Source organism: Canis aureus, chromosome 9 (genome assembly GCF_053574225.1).
Source record: "Canis aureus isolate CA01 chromosome 9, VMU_Caureus_v.1.0, whole genome shotgun sequence".
Taxonomy (NCBI): Eukaryota; Metazoa; Chordata; class Mammalia; order Carnivora; family Canidae; genus Canis; species Canis aureus.
Genome location: NC_135619.1, coordinates 56,196,718 through 56,217,013, shown reverse-complemented (window position 1 = coordinate 56,217,013; position 20,296 = coordinate 56,196,718). Strand labels below are relative to the sequence as shown.

At 36.8% G+C, this 20,296-nt stretch overlaps 1 long non-coding RNA gene across 1 annotated transcript in view; it reads left to right on the top strand.

Moving 5' to 3' along the window:
* Positions 1-234: 234 nt before the first annotated feature.
* LOC144320161 (uncharacterized) overlaps positions 235-20,296 on the top strand; it is a 131,349-nt gene continuing 111,287 nt past the window's right edge. Inside the window, exon 1 of the long non-coding RNA XR_013385724.1 lies at positions 235-325. This is a non-coding gene — a long non-coding RNA (uncharacterized LOC144320161). The remainder of the gene's footprint in view (positions 326-20,296) is intronic.

The window sequence follows — 20,296 nt, the reverse complement described above, 5'->3', positions numbered from 1 at the left end:
AAGGAGTCACAAGAAGCTCCTTCCCGCTGACTGTCACTTTGGGTCACTGGAAACACACATACATGCCCAGGACGTGCGTAGATGCTTTGGGGGAGTTGGAGACATTAACTCTGCATGCTGCTGAGTGGAGAACATTTTTTCAAAGGCAAGGAGCAGTGAGAAAACCAGAAGCCAATCAGAGGGAAGAGAATGTTTGAACAGAGAGGGGGGTGCATATAAAGACTAAAGGTTTGGGGCTTTATATCTCTCTCCACTGTCTCTGTTCTAGGGGACTTTTGCCAATCTGGGCAGGTATTTACAGCTCCAAGAGGACAAGAGGGGTCAGGTGAGTCCTGAATCAATTAGACTATGTTTACTTGCATATATTTTGTGTCTTTGCAGTTGCTTCATGAGACAGATTAAATTCTAATCACGAGGACCAGCATTCCCAATGTATTCTACTTGTTTATTCTGCATCGGCTTAAGGAGTCTGCCATGGACATGTGAGCTCACAAATGCACATTCAAGAAATGAGTAGAATATGGGACTGTCACTGCTTCCTCTTGTTCTCTCTGCACGGAGAGAGGCTGGGTTGGCACTCAGGCCTCCATTTATAAAATGCGACCAGTGCTTTTTGCCACCTCTTTGGCAAGTACGCTATGAGACTTCATGAGACACTGCTTTTGGAGGTTTCCTTTACAAGAAAGGTGCATTAAGGTTCTAAGGTGGCAAGCTTCCAGTCTATTGCTGCAAAATTCTTTCTTAGGAACTGTTTTTCATGAGAATCGGAAAATAGAAATACTAGTCTGGAGAAGAAATTCCAACTTCTGAAAGACTTATGTCCTAGTTGTGAGCATTTTTTAATGCCTAGAGATGCTCCTGGAGTGATTGCTTTGGCGAAGTGATGAGGCAAACAAACCACAGCAGTAGAATAAAGTACAGAATGGTAGTCAAGGATCAGCCCTTGCTCTCTGTCTCCATGCCACCTATGCAGAGATTTCTAAACTATTTTACATGTTACATTTTACTAGGAGTAGGGGAGATGGGGAAAAACCTCAAATGCCATTTTTTTTTGGTTAGTCCTATTAACCCAGTGATTAATCTGTGAGTTTCAATTTGAGAGAGATGACCATCAATGCTAACCTGTCCAATAAAAATACAGTCTAATATATTTGTTGTTCACACTGAAGACTGAGACCATAAAACTCAATGCTTTATTCTTGGTCATTTTGAAATAAAGATCAAAGGGAATTAATGGATGGTTTCAAAATAGAATGACATTGTCTGAGCTCACAAATCAAAGGTGTTTGTATTACCCTCTGCCTCACAATGAAATTCATTCCTAATTCATCTATGTTTATGTAAAAGGAATATAGCTCACTTAAAATTATTTTAGGAGAGGAGATTATTGGGTCCTCAACAACTATCAGGTGGTATGTCATCAGGCAAGAGGAAGATTAGTTATTCTCATGGTTGTCATTCTGCTCCTTAATCTTAGATGATCAGAAGGAGAAAAGTTCAAAAGACTGTTATAATAATAGTCCTACTGACTTTAGGGTACAAGGCTAATGTGTGCCTTGTATTCACTATGGGAACTTGATACTTCTCAGATGTTACTTCCTGAAAACTCTGGCAGAGGTGACCTATTAACTTCATCACCCAGAGAGGGGAGACAGAAGAATAGGATATGGGTGAAACCTAATGATTAGATGTAGGTCATTTTTAAGATTCTAACTTTAATTTGGGGTGGGGGAATTCACAGGTGTTCAATAAATTATTGGTAACCTGTTGTTCTAAAACAGAAGTCCCCTTATCTGCTTTGCTTTTAACCATCAATGAAGAACAAAGGGGCTCCACACAAAAAAATACATCTTAAATGTCATCTACATGGACTTTGTCTTTTTTTAAAGCTCTTTATTGCACCTTGGCATTGTGTGTTAATCTATAACTGCCTTGATTTATTTTAGAACCAGCCAGGACATAAATCCTAAATAGTGGAAGTTTTTAATTTAGTTAATATGTGTGTATGTGTATGAGTATCTTTATATATACACATGCATATACCCATATATGTGTGTTCATATATACATATGGACAAATACATTAATAGGTGGCTTTCTACTACTGATGATGTTAAACACATAAATACACTACTGCATATTTGTATAAAGCTTTTTATTTTCCAAAATACTTCTTATAGATGATCCTATTCTGAAATTCATAGTCACCCTGCACAAAGGTTAAATGACCTGCCCAAATTCACACTTCCCAAGTGGGAAAGCCAAGCCTAGCAATGAAGTTTCCTGATTCTTAGCCAAGAGTTCTTTCCGCTACAACAGCTGTCACTGGTTACTTGGAAGGTGAGGGGAAGAAACTGATTTGGCTTTTCTGAAGTTCAGAATTATTGAAAGTGACTGAAATATCAGTCGTGCAATTGTATTCCAAATCAGTTGATCCAAGACAATTCTATGTGGGATGGAATTAAGTTGTGTAGGTGGCCATATACGATAACTTTGTTATGTTCTGTTTATATTATGCTATATTCCACCATCACCCGATGCTAAAATTCTTTTCTTACCTATCTTTTTAATTGACTTTTTTTTCTGACAAACAAGACATCTTGTAGCTATTCATTACACTAGTAATAGAAATACTGATGCAAATACCTTATGCTAAAGTTATGCAAAACTAGAATTTTGAATCATATTTTACCTCATTTGCTACAATAGTGGCAAAACAATATAATAGAATTGTATTTCCAATATTGACTACCCATTAGTAAAAAAAAAAAAAAAAAGTCTTAATGGAAGTCAGTGGCTATGGTATACAAAATGACCCTGTTATTTCAAGGTTAAAACTTAGTGAGCCATTTTTTTTTAGACATTCTCTTTTGAGACCCCCCGTTTTTAATCTAATTTGTGGTTAAGACTAATTGAAAGGTCTTTAGTTTATTCAAATACTACTCACTGGCAGGAGTGGTAAAAGAAATGGAAAAATGTTACTTCATTGCAAACAACAGCATAAGATCAAAACCGACCAAGGTGACAATTAAGCATTCTCCATTAGAACTCAGAATACCATTATCAAATAAGGAGCAATGGAAAGCCCTTGGTAATAACCTTGGAGTGGTAATGAATATTCAGAGTTCAGCCTGATGACACATCAGACTTTCGTCTTTAAAAATCTGTTTGTTCCAGAAGTCCTACAGGCAATTTTCACAGTTGAAATCATTTTTTTTCTTGAAAAATAAGGTAAAACCCTGCAATACCTGGAGTAGTGATTGAGATGCTATAATAATAACAATTTAAAAAAAAAAACCAATGTCGTGGCTTACGTAGATAGAAATGTATTTCTCACATTACAGTCCCGCCGGTCCAGGTGGTGAAGTAGATTAACTCCTCTAGGTCATAAAAGGACGCAAGTTCCTTCCTTTCTTCTGTGTTACCATTCCCTGATGTCATGCTCTTCGGTGTTACTGAACCTGTGCTACAGCCCACAGAGAAGGCACAGGGGAAAGTACAGGGCAAGTATTTAAGGAGATGACCCAGAAATGAAACATATCGATTTCACTCCTCTTCCATTACCCGGAAGTTTAGCACATGAACTTATTTAACTTCTGGATATGCTGGGAAATGTAGTCTGTAATTGGGAGGCCATGTTTCTAAAAACTGGGGTGGAGGAAGAAGGTTGGAGGTTGGAGAGGTGAGTTCATCTATTAAAAGAAAGTGGAGAAGAAGGTATATTGGGGATCATCTAGCTGTCACAGCCACGATATACAAAGTGAACTGCATTTATCCAAGCAGGAACAAAATCCAAACAAACCATCAAAGGCATCCAAACAAATAAAAAATGAAGTAATGCTGGTCATACTTGGGTAATTTAAAATTAAAAATTAAAAAATAATGATTTTCAATTTTTCTCAGTATCACTTCTGTGGAGCAAATTTATGCAGGTCATCTACACGCTGCACAAAGATTTAGCTGGGGTTTTTTTTTTGTTTGTTTTTAATAAGATATGAAGGTAGTTTCTAATTTTTATATAATACAAATAGATTAGAGAGGCATGTCTTTTGTTGACATTATTGAAAAATAACCTTTTCTAAGCAAGTTAACTTTTCAAACAATGGTATCTTACAATTTTAAATTCTAATGTGAAATAGAGTCAATGTTCTCTTTTGTGGGTATGTGTCTGAACATAGTATTTAGGAACCTGAAGTAGTTTTCTACCTCCTTAAAAAAGATGTACCTACAACAGTTGAGCTAATTTGTATTTTTATTCAATGCACATTTATTCAATACCAATTATGTTCCAGTGACTACTAGGTCAGGCTCTGCATAAAGTTTCCAATTCAATCTTTCCAACAAGCCAGGGAGATAGGATAAGTTTTCCCTATTTCCCATGTGAGTCAAGGAGGTTAGGTAACATGCTTAAAGTCACACAACAAAGCCTAGTTTTAGATCCTAGTCTCTGCTATTTATTCTATTTCTGTCAGTTTTCCTCATTTGACAAATATTTATCAAGCACCTTCTCTGTCTAGGCAGTAAGGTAGATGTTTTCATATGTTTTACTCCCATTTCACCTCATGACAAATCCCATGAAGTAGATAGTATTTTTCCATTTTGTAGATGACACCAGTGTGGCTCAGGAAAGTGAAGTACCTTACCCAAATTACAGAACAATGAGTACACCAGGCAGGATTTAAATCTACAGTAGTAGCCTTTTTACTCAGAATTTGCCTTTCCTCCTATTTTATGAAGTCACTGCTCCCATGGGTCTCCCAACTTAGACACAATACAGACTTGTTTACCTCCCTCTCTGTATTTCCCATCCACTGACTCGGCATATCTTGTCAAACCTGTTGGAGACACATCTCCAATCCACCCTCCAGCCTCGCTGGGCCTTTATAATTTTCAGTCAGGAACTGTTTCCTAGCCAGATTTATTTTTTTTTCTTTTAAGAGAGGGAGAGAGGGGGAGGGGTGGGACAGAGGTAGAGGGAGTGAAAGAATCTTAAGCAGGCTACATGCCCAGCATGGAGCCTGAAGGGGGTTTGATCTCATGGCCCTGAGATCATGACCTGAGCCAAAATCAAGAGTTGGATGTTTAACTCACTGAGCCACACAGGCGCCCCTCCTCAACAGCCTTTCTACAATCTTTCTACAAGTTATCCTTACATATACCAGTCTCCACATTGTCACTCCCAAATAAATAAAAGCACCCAATCACAATTCTTCCATTCTTAAAATGTTCCATTTGTTCTCTGATCTCCATAGAATAATATCTCGGTTCATTACTTTGGCATACAAAGCTCTTCTCGGTTCAGCTGCGGCCTCATCTCTCATCACTCAATTCCCACCCAACCTCAATTCTATCCATACTTAATGCTTTGCTAATCTCCAAACCCATCTGCTTTTTTATGCCTCTGTACTTTGGTACATGATGTTCTTGTGACCTAGAGTGGCCTTTCCCACTTTTCTCTGCCTGCAAAACTTTCACACTTTAAAGATCCTATTATAATATAAAATTATAGTTACTTCCCCAAATGAAGTTGGTCATGCTTCTTTGCTCCCATAGTACTCTGGTGTATCTTAAATGCGATAATAATTATGTGTATACATGCCTGTCTCATCCAGACCGCTCTCCTTGACAGCCAGGACCACCTGGACCTTGCACAATGCTTGGCACATAATAGCCATTCAACAAATGTTTAATTGGGAACAGTGGGTGAAAGACTCAGCTGCTACGCCTAGCACAAAGGCAGTTATGACACAGTGGTCTTTAACAACAAAATAATAAAGTGTTTATTGAACACTTACTCTAGAAAATCTCTGTAGCTTGGTACTCTAATGGGATCAAGGACGAACAAAATAATCCTTGCCCTTAACTCTTTGCTCTAACTTAAAATTTAATTATGTATCCATGACTGATATTTTAAAAATGAGAGCATTCATGCCTGCCCCTCTTGTTAGTGTTAGTCGTTAGTGTGTTGTTCCTATCAGACCATAAAGTCCCTATGTCCAAAATTATTATGCCTTCTGTTTTCATCATTGTATTCCTAGCTCCTTTCGTTGATCACATGGTAGGGGTTCAAAAGATATTTGTTGAAAGATGAATACATAGTTTTCAAAAATAAATAGAGTGACAATTTTTAAAGTGCAAAGTAAATAGCATACCTTTTATGGGTAATTTTGAAGATGAAGTGGAACTACGGGCACTGAAAAAAAGATTCAGAACAATTCGAGACAGAGGCAGGTTGAGGGAGAATGATCCCAGGGGTCGGAGAATAATTCTTAAAATCATTAAAAACTTAAAATTCGGGCAGCCCCAGTGGCGCAGCGGTTTAGCGCCACCTGCAGCCCGGGTTGTGATCCTGGAGACCCGGGATCGAGTCCCACGTGGAGCTTCCTGCATGGAGCCTGCTTCTCCCTCTGCCTGTGTCTCTGCCTCTCTCTCGCTCTCTCCGAATAAATAAATAAATAAATCTTATAAAAAAAAAACCTTAAAATTCACAGGCACTCAAAATAACGACCATGGGAAATTCACCACTTGTCACTTTTGCAAAAGACTACTATGTAATGCAGAGATTCTTAGATTGAAGTTGTCCATCTTCTTCCAACAGTGGTTTACTTTTTAAAAAAATTTAATGAAGACTTGCCATATTTGCTGCTTCATGTTCCTCCTTGCAGTGGTTCCTGTTTCAGTTCTTACTGGAGGCCCCCATAGAATTGCTTACTGAATTGGAAGCAATCTCTCTGATCAACCAATATAATTTTTGCCTCATACAAAGAAAACTGAATCCTAGAGAGCTTATGTAAGTTGCCCAACTTGTTGGTGGCAGAAATGGTACTAGACAACAGACATCTCAAAGGTAAGGTGATCTTTTTCCCTACTGTATGGTACTAAGGCCAATTTTAGCTGCAAGCCAGTGCATGGAATGGTCAGCATCACTATGCCCTAACAACCTTCTGAGTGTATTTTGTAGTCTCTGTACTACTCTAAATATTTTCTTTCCTTGTGGTCTTAAAAACTGTCTTTTTGGGTGCCTGGGTGGCTCAGTCGGTTAAGCATCTGACTCTCAATTTCAGCTCAGGTTGTGATCTCACGGTCGTGGGATTGAGCCCCATGTCAGGCTCCATGTCCAGCACGGAGTCTGATTCTGATTCTCTCTTCCTCTGCTTCTCCCCATGATTGCACTCTCTCTCTTTCTCTAAAATGAATCAGTAGAATCTTAAAAACTACAACAACAACAACAATTAAAAAAAAAACCTAAATGGTCTTTTTCAACGCATTACCAAGTTCTCAGAGGTATGATTCTCTAGTCTCTCCCAGGCTACTCTTCTGTACCTTTTTGCACAAATCGGGAGCTTATGTAACTCTGTACTTTCTACTTACCACTGGGGCAGACCCTGAAATTCAGCCTTCCTGCTCTTGCAATAAAGAGTTGTTTCATTAGACTAAAGTCCTGATAAAAATGATGATCTTTTCTTCCAGAACAAGCATCGTGCGGTAGACTATATTTCTTGTTAATTTTCATACAAGTTTCTATAGTAGAGAAAAGCATGCTTCAGGATGTTGAATTGTGCCTTTATTTTTGGCACTTCCTTCAAAGCAGAATTTCATACTGTGGAAAATCCAGGTCCCAGGAGTCAGTATAACTATAATGAGGATGTTTGTCTTTCTTCCTCTTGTCCTTCTTCTCTTCTTCCTATTCTCCCTTTCTCCCTTCTCTCTCTCTCTCTCTCTCTCTCTCCCTCTCTCTTTTGCATTTTATTTACCTCGAAGGGAAGAATTTCCATTTTCTCTGGTAGGCTGAATTACTTCTCTTGTTTAACTGTGCTCAAGATGCATGCAGCATGGCACCAAGTGGTTAGACTTGTTTTTACGTCCTGTATGGCTTGCTAGATGTTTTTATGGCCACTTGAGATTTCCTGTGCATTTTATGCAATTATTCGTGGTGTCATTTTGTTATTTTTCTGAAGATCTTCTCAGGCCTTTGTCTTCCTCTACTGTTTGTCGTATTTTGGTTTGTCTTAAGGTTGTTCGATTTTTGCTATTACTCATTATTCCTCTCCTTCTCCCCTCCCTTCTTTTTTTCTTCCCTCTTTTGCTTTGTCACTCTCTCTCCCTCCTTTCTTTTTTGCCTTCTGATCCTTTTCACACATTCCCCAGTTTATCTTTTCAATAGGTATTTTGGGGGCTATCATTTTCCAGACGCTGAGAAGTCAGAGATGAGTACATTTCATGCTCATAAAATGGAGGAGAGCCTAGTTTGCAGGATTGTTATGAGAGATAAGATCCCATGTATAAAATGCTTAGAACAATATCTAGTAGTCAGTAACTACTAAAAAAATGTTAGCTATTAACTACTATTTTAGTGAAAATAACTTCAAGCGTTTTATGTAATAGAAAGAGATTAGAATTTTCGAGACTGTACAACCTGCGGCAATGCTTTCCTTACCCTTCTTTTATAACTCAGTCTCAGTCCGATGGATAACCAGGGTAACCAGGAGTCCTGCTCCAAGTGATTGAGTTAAGGGTCTTTGGTCAGTACAAATGGTTTTATTATTTTCCACTCTTCATATGTCTGCCAGGTAAACATTATTTTTCTAAGTTTTTGTTTGTTTGGTTTTGAAGACTACTGTTAATATATTTTTTCCTTCATCTGTTTATAATCACACTGCTGTCCTTGACTTAATGGTAGACTTTTATGTAAAAATAAAGTCATAGCTCATAAGCTCTGGTTAGGGCCCAACTGTTCAAAAAGACTATTATGAATTTCTTTTCTTTTTCTTTTGAATTTTTAATTTAGTTATTTGAGAGAGAGACAGAGAGAGAAGAAACAGGGGGGAGGGGCAGAGAGAGGAAGATAGAATCCTCGCTAAGCAGGGAACCCAACAAGGCAGGGCTCAATCCTAGAACCCTGGGATAACGGCCTGAGCCAAAGGCAGACATTTAGCTTACTGAGCCACCCAGGTGCCCCCATTATGAATTTCTTTAAACCAACTTTACTTTTTTCATATTATTTGAAATCCATGAGAATTCTACTTCTTTTCCTTTCTCTTTCTGATTGCTTAAGTGGATGGAAATCTCTGTTTTAAAGCTTTTAAATTTACCTCTTCATTGACACCTTCTTTATACATATTTAAATATATGTTACAAAGTGTTCATGTCTTGTTCTTCCCTTTAAGCATCTTTTAATTTGTTGTTGTAGCTGATACTTTTTTTTCCCACTATTATAAACTAATTTCTAAGCTTTGGGAGACATGATTTCAACCTCATGGTTGTGTGAATAGAAAAGAAAGCTTTTTAAATTTCACATAACTCCACCTCTTTCCTTGTATATCCATTCATTTTCCTGATTCACCAACTTTTTCTTTGTGTATTCCAAAGAGCATGTCATCCTAATACTATTTAAAGAGGTACTTTTAAAAGGTTGGGCCCCTCCTATGTTTTCATACTTCTCTAAATTTTTAGCAGTTTCCTAGAGACAGAGCTCATATCTCTTTCCAATTTTTCATATTTTTTCCCCAGAAAGAAGGGAGGGAATATGCAATTCCAAACTTTTTGTTTTAAACAACTACAACTAAATTTACTTCTGAGGGGGTCTTCCAATTTAGATCTCAGGTCTTTTTGACTTTCTGGGTCAGTGGGGCTTACTTCTTCTTGGGATCTGGGTTCCATGCCTTCCTCTTCATTTCTGATTTATTGTCATACTAAGGCAGCATCCATGTATTATTTTCTTCCTCAGAGCTAGACCTCTGGCTGTTGGTATTTAGAGCCATTTGTTTTGTATTACATGTTGCTTTTTGTATTTTTTCATTTTAATGACCCTATAAAGATTTCCTTTGAATATTTTTCCCTCTTTCCTTTAATTCTTCGTTCTGTATTGTCTGTTCATCCTAGGCTTAGTTACTCCCATCCCTACAATAATAATTCTGCTTTTCATTCATTCAACAGATACTTACTGAATGTCTGCTATATGATACCATATACATGGCCTTAGAGATGCAAGAGAAGGCAAGGCAGATGGGCTCTCTGTTCCCATGGACTTTTCATTGTATTGTGGAAGACAAATAATATAATTTCAGATAGTGACAGAATTTATGAAGAAAACAATGTATTATGATGGAGTGAAGAGCTAGGTTTAGTTAAGAATGCAAGCAGTTTTTTTGATAGGATGATGAAGGCCTCTCTGAGAAGGTAACTTTGATCTGAGGATGGGATGAAATAAGGGTCGGGAGAAGAGCATTCCGGGCTGAGAGAACTGTAAGATTGTGGACCTGGAGGTGAGAAAGAGCTGCTAAAGGAACAGAAAAAAGGCCACTGTGTCTGTAGCAGAGCTAGAGAGGGTAAGAAGGATAGTAAAAGTGGAGAAGTGGAAAGAAGTCAGGTCATACAGGATCCTGTTGTCCATTGTCCTGGAGGCTCCTACAGATTCACTCATGAAGGGTGTAAGCCTTGGTACTGAGTTTGGATTTTATTCCATGGGTTATAGGAGGCCATCAGGTAATTCTGAGGCAGAGGATAGTAAGATACGAGTTAAAAGGTCACTGATTGCTGTGTGAGAACAGACATGAGGGGAAGAGTAGAATCAAGAGGACCAGTTTGTGGCTCCTCCTTTTAGTTAGAATGGTGTTTTATTTTGTTGAATCTAAGTGCTCCAAACTGGCTTATACAAGGACATGATTATTTCATATATAAGATACCCATGAGCAAGGTAGACTCTAAGGTTGGTTATTTCAGCAACTCCATGATGTTGTCAGGAGATGCCCTCTACCATCCCTGGCTTTCATTTCTCCCTCATGCTGGTTAAGATAGCTGCTGTAGCTCTGAGCATTATGTCCCAGGATGACCAAGTCTGAGGGAGGAGAGAAATTAGCACATGGTGGGGCAATTTGTTAGCAAGTGTCCTGTCACAATGTCTTGTGCCGCTCTCTTTGACCAGAATTGGGTACTCCTGAACCTATTACTGACAGGTGTGAAATTGTCAGTATTTACTTGGGCCATTGATTTGGGGATAGTATGAATAATAGGGCGTTAGTCCCTACTACTGTAGCCCAGAGAGAAATAAATACCAAATGCCTATCCTCGTGTGTGGTATACAGCAAGACTGCAAACGAAACTAAACCAAAACGAAACAAAGCAACTGTGTTCCCCCCGAAACTTCTTTGGACACTTCAGAAAAACCAATATTCCTCAGGAGGCATTTCTGTTTCCAAACAGGTTTTTCCTTTCTGTAATATAATAAGAAGATATCCAAGTAACTTCAAGTTTGCTTATAAAGAGTGATTATTTGAATGTCTCTTCTGTGACAGGTAATACTCTGGGAAGCTTACAAATGAGAACTGCATTGGACTTTACAACCATCCTATGAAGTAGATATTTTTAAATCCATTTTCCAGAACAAAAAGCTGGGCCTAATTAAATTGATGAAGGTCATACAGCAGTTTTTGCCAGGCTCCAATGTCTATGTATAGTCTTTTATAATTTTGAAAATAAAATAAAAGTATATTTATGGCCATAGTTGGATCTGGATACCTGGGCCTTTCTAAAGCATTCTGAATAGATAGCTTGCCTAGGTCTTGATAGCTGGATCTCATTTTTAGCTTCCAAGGGCTCACAGGCAATATGAAAAGCAATAATCTTCAAATTGAACAAATAAAGATCAGAAGTGATATATCACCTAGAAGCAGACTCCAGAGGCATATCTCTCCTATTTGACAACTCACATGTAATAAAGACAGTGCCTAATTATTTTAAAAATACTTTGGTGGGAGGAGGATGTTGTTTTGTGGATGTTGAGGTGCTAATCTTTTTCAAAAGGGGTATTATGAAAGATAAAAATCAACAGAAATACACTGTTTCTACCTGAAGACAAGTTCTTTTTTATTCCACTCAGTTTGAGGTTTTGTCTTTGTGTTTTTAACCTCTGCCTCAGTGTGTACTTTGCACAGATATTGACCAAACCATAGCTGCTGAGATGTGAAATTAGGTGATTTAAAGATTCACTTCTGATTCCCAAGATATGCTCCAGGGCATACTGTGATGTGCTTTAGGGCATAAAATGATCTCAAGCTGGGGCTAAGGGGGAAAAAATTCTCTGCAGTAACAGTAAATATTGCATGATGGCAAGATGGTTAGAAAATTATGTTCTTAAAATTTTTCTGAACAACTATACTTTTCGTAAAATCAGATTATAAGGCAGGAAACTAAACTCTATCAATTGTTGACGCTATTATACACTGGAAACTAACTTATTCAATATGTGGTAAATTGCTCTCATCAGTTCAAAGATGAAATTCACTTTTTTTTTTTTCTAAACTAGTTTTGGATCAATGTGTGGAGCCAAAAATAAATATAAAACCTCTGGGAGATTTTTGGTACACCCAGATTTTAATTTGTCCATGGTAATGAGGGGAAAAGGAGATGGTAGCTCTTGAGTGCCCAGTTCTAAAGAATGGAGTATTGGTATAGAAAACAAGATAATTCTACCAAGGCTTTGATTGATCTGTCATTTGCATAATCAGGAGTAAAGGACAGTCTTAAGAGTATAGTCTTCCAAATAACTTTTATCTGTATAACCAGAAAACAATGAAACATTGACTCAATGCTTCCTGAACATGTTCCTTTCTACCCTCTGGCAGAGCTTCTAATAAGTGAACAGATCAGAAAACAGTGGAGGAAAGTAGGCAGAAAGAGAAACAAGGAATCTGGGTTAATTTCCAAACTGAATAATCAGCTTCCTACTAAAAAAAAGAATTGGCAAGGCTGTATGGAAGGTTCCATGATTCCTTCATTCCCATTGTGGCAGAAGTATGTGAGCTGGCAAGAGAGACCTGCAAATACTATGGATAAACCTAATCATTTCTCAAAGGCTCCCATTTAACTCACTATAATTTAAGATTACACAGCCCTACTTGCCCTGCATACATCCCCTTCTGTGTTGAGTCTACAACTTTGCTTGAGAACCTAACAATTCTCACTCTGAATGGTGTGTTAACATGGAGCGCTTTGTAGTTGGTGACACACTTGGGGATTTGCAAGCTTGGCCCAGGGAAAAAATCTGTCTTCCCTCCCTGAATCTTGGAAAAACTTGGCCACTATCCCAGTGGCCCATATCCCCTTATTCCCTGCTCCAACATTCTTTTTATGATTCAAAAATATATATATATTCCTGCTCATTTGTTGCTTCTGATTGGTGCAGAGCAAAAACCTGGTTGAGACTCATGGGCTTGTGTCCCAAACAACCTAGATACTCTCCAACAGAGCAGAGATTATTAGAATTCTTAGAAAAACTGCAGAGCTGCTATTAATATACTGATTTTACATATGAGAAAATGGAACTCAGAGAGTTTAAGTGACTTGCCCAGCTTCACATGGTCAGTGTCAAAGCCAGGATTTGGACACAGACGGTTTGATGCTAATGATCATGCTCTTTCTACTATGCCCTGCTATCTCCCAGACTTCTATTTATTTATATAAAGCACCAAGAGATGAAGTGGAAAGTTGTCTTCAAGTAAAATGGTATGTGGCATGTACTAAGCATTTACTAAATATTTCTTGAATGAAAAAAGTTGATTAGCAATTGGCTTCTGGATTTCTCTTTCTCCTTTATACTTGCTAACTAAAAAAAAAAAAAAATAAAAAAAAAAAAAAAAAAAAAAAGCACATTCACTACTTTTACAGTTACTAAAAGAAGGAAAAAAGTTGCTCTTTTCCACATGTAGAAAATGGTTCCAGAAATAAAAATGCCTGTAAAGAAGTTTTGGATGAGGAATGTTCTTCAAAGGTCAAATCATCACTATTAGCACTGGGTCAGTTATTGTTGGTTTAGTGGATTCAGTTCTTAGAATGGTCAATGTCACATAGTGACCTTGTAATTCTCTTTTCCTTGGTCTCTCCATCTGTGAGCAGATTTAATCCCTGTCACCCATCCAGGAGAATGAGATGTTCTATTGAGTACAGAGATGTAAAATACTCTCAGAGGCTTGGATAAAAGGCCCTGGGAGTAGAGAACAGTGTTGTAAGTAAGGTTGCAAGCCAGTACACATTCAATAATTACTTGATTTATAGCCCACAAGGCTTTAAACACATCACAGAGAAGTAGAGAAGGGGAAGAAATGATTACCAATGTGCATCCACAGAGCTTGATCTATCTTAATTACATAATAAGAATTATATGCTATGAAAAACCAGTCGTTGTGTTTCTACTGTGAGACAAGGAGGCATGCTTAATTTTTGGATCTCAAGCATAAAGAGAGATATACATCAGTTCCTAAAATTTGGAAAGCAGGAGTTTGGGAGACAAATGTCTCCCAATGATTTCTAAATTTAGAGATGTGTTGTTATGGAAAATAATGGGATGAGAAGCTTAGCATAACAATTCCCACAGACGACTCAGGACAAAAATGTTCAATCCCACACCGTATCACCAATTACCTTAAGAGAATCATCCCGTTGTTCAATAGAACTTTTAATGATGATGGACATGATCTGTTCTGAGCTGTCCAAAACAGAAGCCACTAGCTGTGTGTGGTTATTGAACACTTGAAATGAGGCGAGTATGACCAAAGAACTGAAATATTAATCTTATTTAACTTTATATCATTTGAATATGAATAGAGCCACATGTGGCTAGTGACACAGGTCTATAGAGACAAGTTAGTGTACCAGAAGTTCCTATATCATGGCCTCAGTTGTAAGCATGTTCAATTCCAATGACCCTGCTAGCTTGTCACACTCAGTAGCATCAGAAGAGCCTTCTCAGAAATCAGACTTGAATTGGAGAAGACTCTTTCCCCATTATTTCATGACTTTAGAAGTTCAAAAGCCAGGACATTCTTTCATAATAAGAAATCCAAAAGCTCCTTTTAGCAACTGTTGGCTTTTTCATTGAGTGGCAGCTTCTCTGTAGATAATGGCAAGAGACAGACTGACATAGGACTTTGAAAGAACTCTGATTCCACGTGAATCCCTCTTTATGCATTGGTATTCATGTACACATTTATTCGCTCAGAAAACATTGAGTGTCTGTCAGGGGCCAGATGCTGTTTTCTCAAAGATAATTTTCCACTTTTAACATTTTGTTGTGTTGCCTTTCACCCTATCTCACTTGCAATGAAGGAGAGTGTGTGTGTGGGGGGAAGGCAGCATGGCATGAGGAAGGAGCTTTGGAATCAAACCAACCTAAAATAGCACTGTTGCTTAGAACAGGGTTCAGCAAAATTTTTATTATATAGGGTCACATCATATTTTATGCTCTGTGAGCCATATAATTTCTTTCACAACTATTCAATCTGTAGTTGTAGTGCCAAATAAACCATAAACAATACATAATCATATGAGCTTGGCTATGTTCCAATAAAACTTTATTTATGGCTATTGGAATTTGAATTTTATATGTTTTTCTTGTATCACAGCTTGTTATTTTTCCTTTGGTCTTTTTAATCATTAAAAAATGTAAAAAATCACTTTTTAGCTCATGGGCCATACAAAGTTAAGCAGCAGAATATGTTTAGTTCATGGGCTATCATAATTTGCTGGCCACTGGTCTAAAACTAATGGGTGAGAAAATGTCTATGATACAATGTAATTAAAAACTCTTTATGAGCATTTCAATAATTATATTCCATTATGTGAGTGTGTGTGTCATGTATGTATGTTGGTTTTCTTTATTTTTGAATATTTAAGGATTTTTCCAAACTTTAGTCCTTAAGATTAAGATGAGCATCTTTGTTCATAAAGATTCGTATTATGGATTATATGCAAATTGGAGGGTGTAGATAAATTCAGACTTTTATTACATTGTTGCCACTTTGTTTTCCAGAAAGCTGTACAAGTTATATTTCACAAGAGCCCTAAGTAGTAGGGCTTTTTCAAATGTCCTGAAGTTTAACCCTTCTTTAGATAGCTCGGTAGCTTCATTATTTAGGATCTTAGTCCCATATTTTAAAAGTTAAACCTATTTTAGAGACAAGTGGACTGAAATATCCTAGCTGAAATTTTCCCAAACAACTTAAAATTGGATAAACATTTTTTAATTAAAAAAACTCCTACTAGGATCATACTTTTCTGCCATCAAAAAAATAGGCATGAGTTTATTTGAAAGTACCTTAAAGATTAGTCTTATGTGGCATATATAGATTTGGACATGCCATGAGTCACAGGAGAGTCTGTTCCTGAGAACTTAAAAGAGCCTAGGCAAGAATTGGTCTTGAATGGTTTAGACACTGAGTTGTCTGAAATGATAGTCAAGACCAGATTTAGGTTTAAGTCCTATTTATGAAATATCTGCTGTAACTGTGGGTCTCCAAATCCAGCCCATAAGCTAGTAATAGTCTGAGATCAGGTTTTCATCCTTCTATAGAGAAATGCATAACATAGAGCCTAATGTTTCCAATTTTGTTTTAAAATGTCTTTTAGTAAAATAATGTTCTATAGATTTTTTCTTTTTTAAATATTTATGTATGTATGTATTTATTTATTTATGATAGACATATATATATATATATAGAGAGAGAGAGAGACAGAGAGAGACAGAGACACAGGGAGAGGAGAAGCAGGCTCCATGCCGGGAGCCCGATGTGGGACTCCATCCTGGGACTCCAGAATTGGGCCCTGGGCCAAAGGCAGGCGTTAAACCTCTGAGCCACCCAGGGATCCCTATGGATTTTTTCCTTAATGATATTTGACTAAATAAAAGCAACATCACATCCCGTGAGTCTTACCTAAATCAAATATATGTGTATATGAATATACATGCATGTACGTGATATATATAAAATTTCCATGAAATCTACAAGTCCAAGAATTTCTGTTTAATATTGACAATCTGTGCTAGTTACTTCACAAACACTGTAATTGATGTTTACTATTCACAGCCATTTGAGTTAGGTATTATTATCTTTTTTCTTTTACAGATGAAGAAACAGAGGCTAAGAGGTCAAATAATTTACCTGAAATCACACAGCTAGTAGGTGGAATAGTCAAGACTCAAAATTTAAAGACTTTTTCTACCTCTTTTTTGAATACTGCCATACAAATTACTTTTACAAAATTAGCAATATTTTGAAGTCCCTTCCAACCTCATAATTCCAATCATTAAAAAAAAAGGATTATCACTAGATAATGAAAGTGGTAGAAGAAACAAATATATGTCATTAAAATATTCACTTTTATGATGTACCTATTATTTTTATTGAAGTATGGTCAACATATGTTATATTAATTTTAGATATACAACATAGTGATTCAACATTTATATACATAACAGAGTGATCACCATGATAGATCTAGCCACGATCTGTCACCACACAAAGTTGTTATATATTATTGACCATATTCCCTATACTGTATATTGTATCCCCATGTCTTTTTTATCTTATAACTGAAAGTTTGTATGTTTTAATTCCCTTCCCCTATTTCACCCATCTCCCCGTCCCCTTCCCTCTGGCAACTATCACATTTTTCTCTATGCTTATAAGTATTTCTGTTTTGTTTTGTTTGGCTTGTTTTGTTAGATTCCTCTATATAAGTGAAATCATATGGTGTTTGTCTTTCTCTGACTATTTCATTTAGCCTAATACCCTTGAGATCTGCCTATGTTGTCATAACTTGAAAGATTTCATTCTTTTTTCATAGCTGAGCAATATTCCATTTATATGTATACCACTGATATAGCTATTTTTTTTCATGAGCTTATTAAAGACCTATTTTTATGTGTGGGTTCATAATCCTATTACACACATTAATTCTACCATCAACAAATGACATGAAATTATGTTAGAATAAGAAGTCATTGGATTGTACCATTTTCTCCAAGATGAATTTCTCTTTCAGTTATATATCACTCTGGTGGGAATAGGGCTGCCTGGGAAGAGCAGAAACCCCATAGTTACTGTCTCTCATGTACTGAATATAGTGTGTTAATGTATCAGTTGAGATTGGAAAGGGTGGATAATATTCATTGATATTGATATTAAATAAAAGTTGTGGTAAGTGCCTCAAAGGAAAAGAACAGGTGCTAAAGGTAAAGTGGCATAATTCAAGATTTTTAACTTTGAGTAGAGCTCTGGAAAGAGAAGTTTAATCTAGGATCATAAACCATGCTGGAGTTATCCAGGTGAAGATTGAGGGGAAAGGGGGGCCACCTAGAAAAAAAGTAGCATACTAGGGTTCTGAGATGGCATGATCCAGGGAAGCATGGTTCAAGTGGAGACTGGCACTGTGGTTGGAATGTAGAGCATGTGAGACATTTAAAATTTTTATTCCAACAGTCATGGGAAACAAAGTGAAGGCTTAATCAGCAGAATCACATGATAAGATTTGCATTTTAATAAGGTCACTTTGGCTGTATCTAGGAGACTGGATTAGAAGACAAAAAAGAAAATATGCAAAGCAGTTATTTTAATAATCTTCTTGAGCCATGATAGGGACTTAAAGTAAGGTGGTAACAGTAAAGATAGAGTTAAATTGATGTTTATGAACATTATCTAGAAGACAAAAAAAGCTCAATGCTTGAGCTTCTGGAGACAGTAATTCTTTTTCTCTAACCTCTGAGTTTGGAATAAATTGAAGACAGTTGACACATGAGACAATTGCATCATTCAAAGGAAACTTAGGTATGTGACCAGTTCTTTCCAAATGCCTCTGCCCAAGTCTAGAATGTGAATGGCCCACTAAGGGAGTGTATTACCCTGTAGATCCACTTTCCCAGGATCTCTATCTTATATACGTGCAGGCCCTATCACAGGGACAGAGATACGAAGGGCTTCCAAACTGCCCCTGGAAGCCAAACCTAGGATCTGATCTAGTAGATATTCTCCTGGCGGCAGAAGAACAGAATGTACCCACTTTTAAAAAAAAAAAGGAGAGAGAGAGAGAGAGAGAGAGAGATAATTTACCTACTGTAAAAAGCAAAATAATGGACTCCCAAAGATATCATAACACTGGAACCTGTGAATTTGTTACCTTTCATGATAAAATTAGTTTTGCAGATTTTTAGGGACCTTGAAATGGGGATAGTATTCTGGGTTATCCAGGTGGGCTCAATCCTATGACGAGTATTTCCAAATGGAAAACCTTTTCTGGTGAGGTTAGAAAGAAATATTTGACAGTGTATTAAGAGTCAGAGAGATATTACTTTACTAACTTTATAATTGTGGTAGGAAAGTAATTCATTTATCATAAAATTCCCCTGTATAAAGTTCAATATTCAGTGCTTTTTAGCATAATTACATATACTATAATTGTGTTTCCTATTTTGGACATTTAATATAAACAAAGTCATACATACGTAGTTTTTGTGAGTGGCTTCTTTCAATTAATCTAATTTTTTGAAGGTCATCCATATTGTAGCCTGTATTAGTACTTCATTCCTTTTTATTGCTGAATAGTATTCCACTGGATAGACATACCACATTTTGTTTATCCATTCATCAGTTGATAGCATTTGGGATTGTTTCCACTTTGAGGCTATTATCAATAATACTACTATGAATATTTGTGTACAAGTTTTTGTGTGGAAATTGGTTTTTGTTTCTTTTAGACATAACAAGGAATGGGATTTCTGGATTATATGATAACTCTGTGTTTAACATTTTAGGAGCTACCAAAGTGGTTTTCCAAAGCCACTGTACTATTTTACATTTCTACCAGCAATGTATAAGGGCTCCAATTTCTCCACATCCTCATCATGACTTGTTGTCTGTCTTTTTTAATTACATTCATCCTACTGGTTGTGAAGTAGTATCTCTTTGTGATTTTGATTTGCATCTTTTTGATAACTAATGATGTTTAGCATCTTTTCACGTGTTTATTGGCTACTTGTGTACTTTGTTTGAAGAACTATTCAGATTCCTAGCTATTTGTTAGTTGGGTTATTTACCTTTTTGTTGTTTCATTGTAAGTGATCATTTTTATATCTTCTAGATAAGAATCTCTTTTAATATATATGTTTTGCAAATATTTTCTCCCATTATGTGAGTTGTCTTTTTCACTTCCTTGATGGTATCCTTTGAAAATTACTAAAGTTTTTGATTGTGATGAAATCCAACTTATTCATTTTTTCTTTTGCTGCTTGTGCTTGTGAAGTACTATCTACTTATCACAAACCCAAGGTCATAGAAATTTATTCCTTTTTTTTCCCTAAGAGTTTTATCGTTTTCAAAACCTATTTTTATGTTGTCTATTACATTTAGGTAATGTGATCCACTTTGATCTCTGGTCCACTTTGAGCTAATTTTTATGTATGAGATGAGGCAGATATTCAACTTCATTATTTTGCATGCAGATATCCAGTTGTCCCAGAACAATTTGTT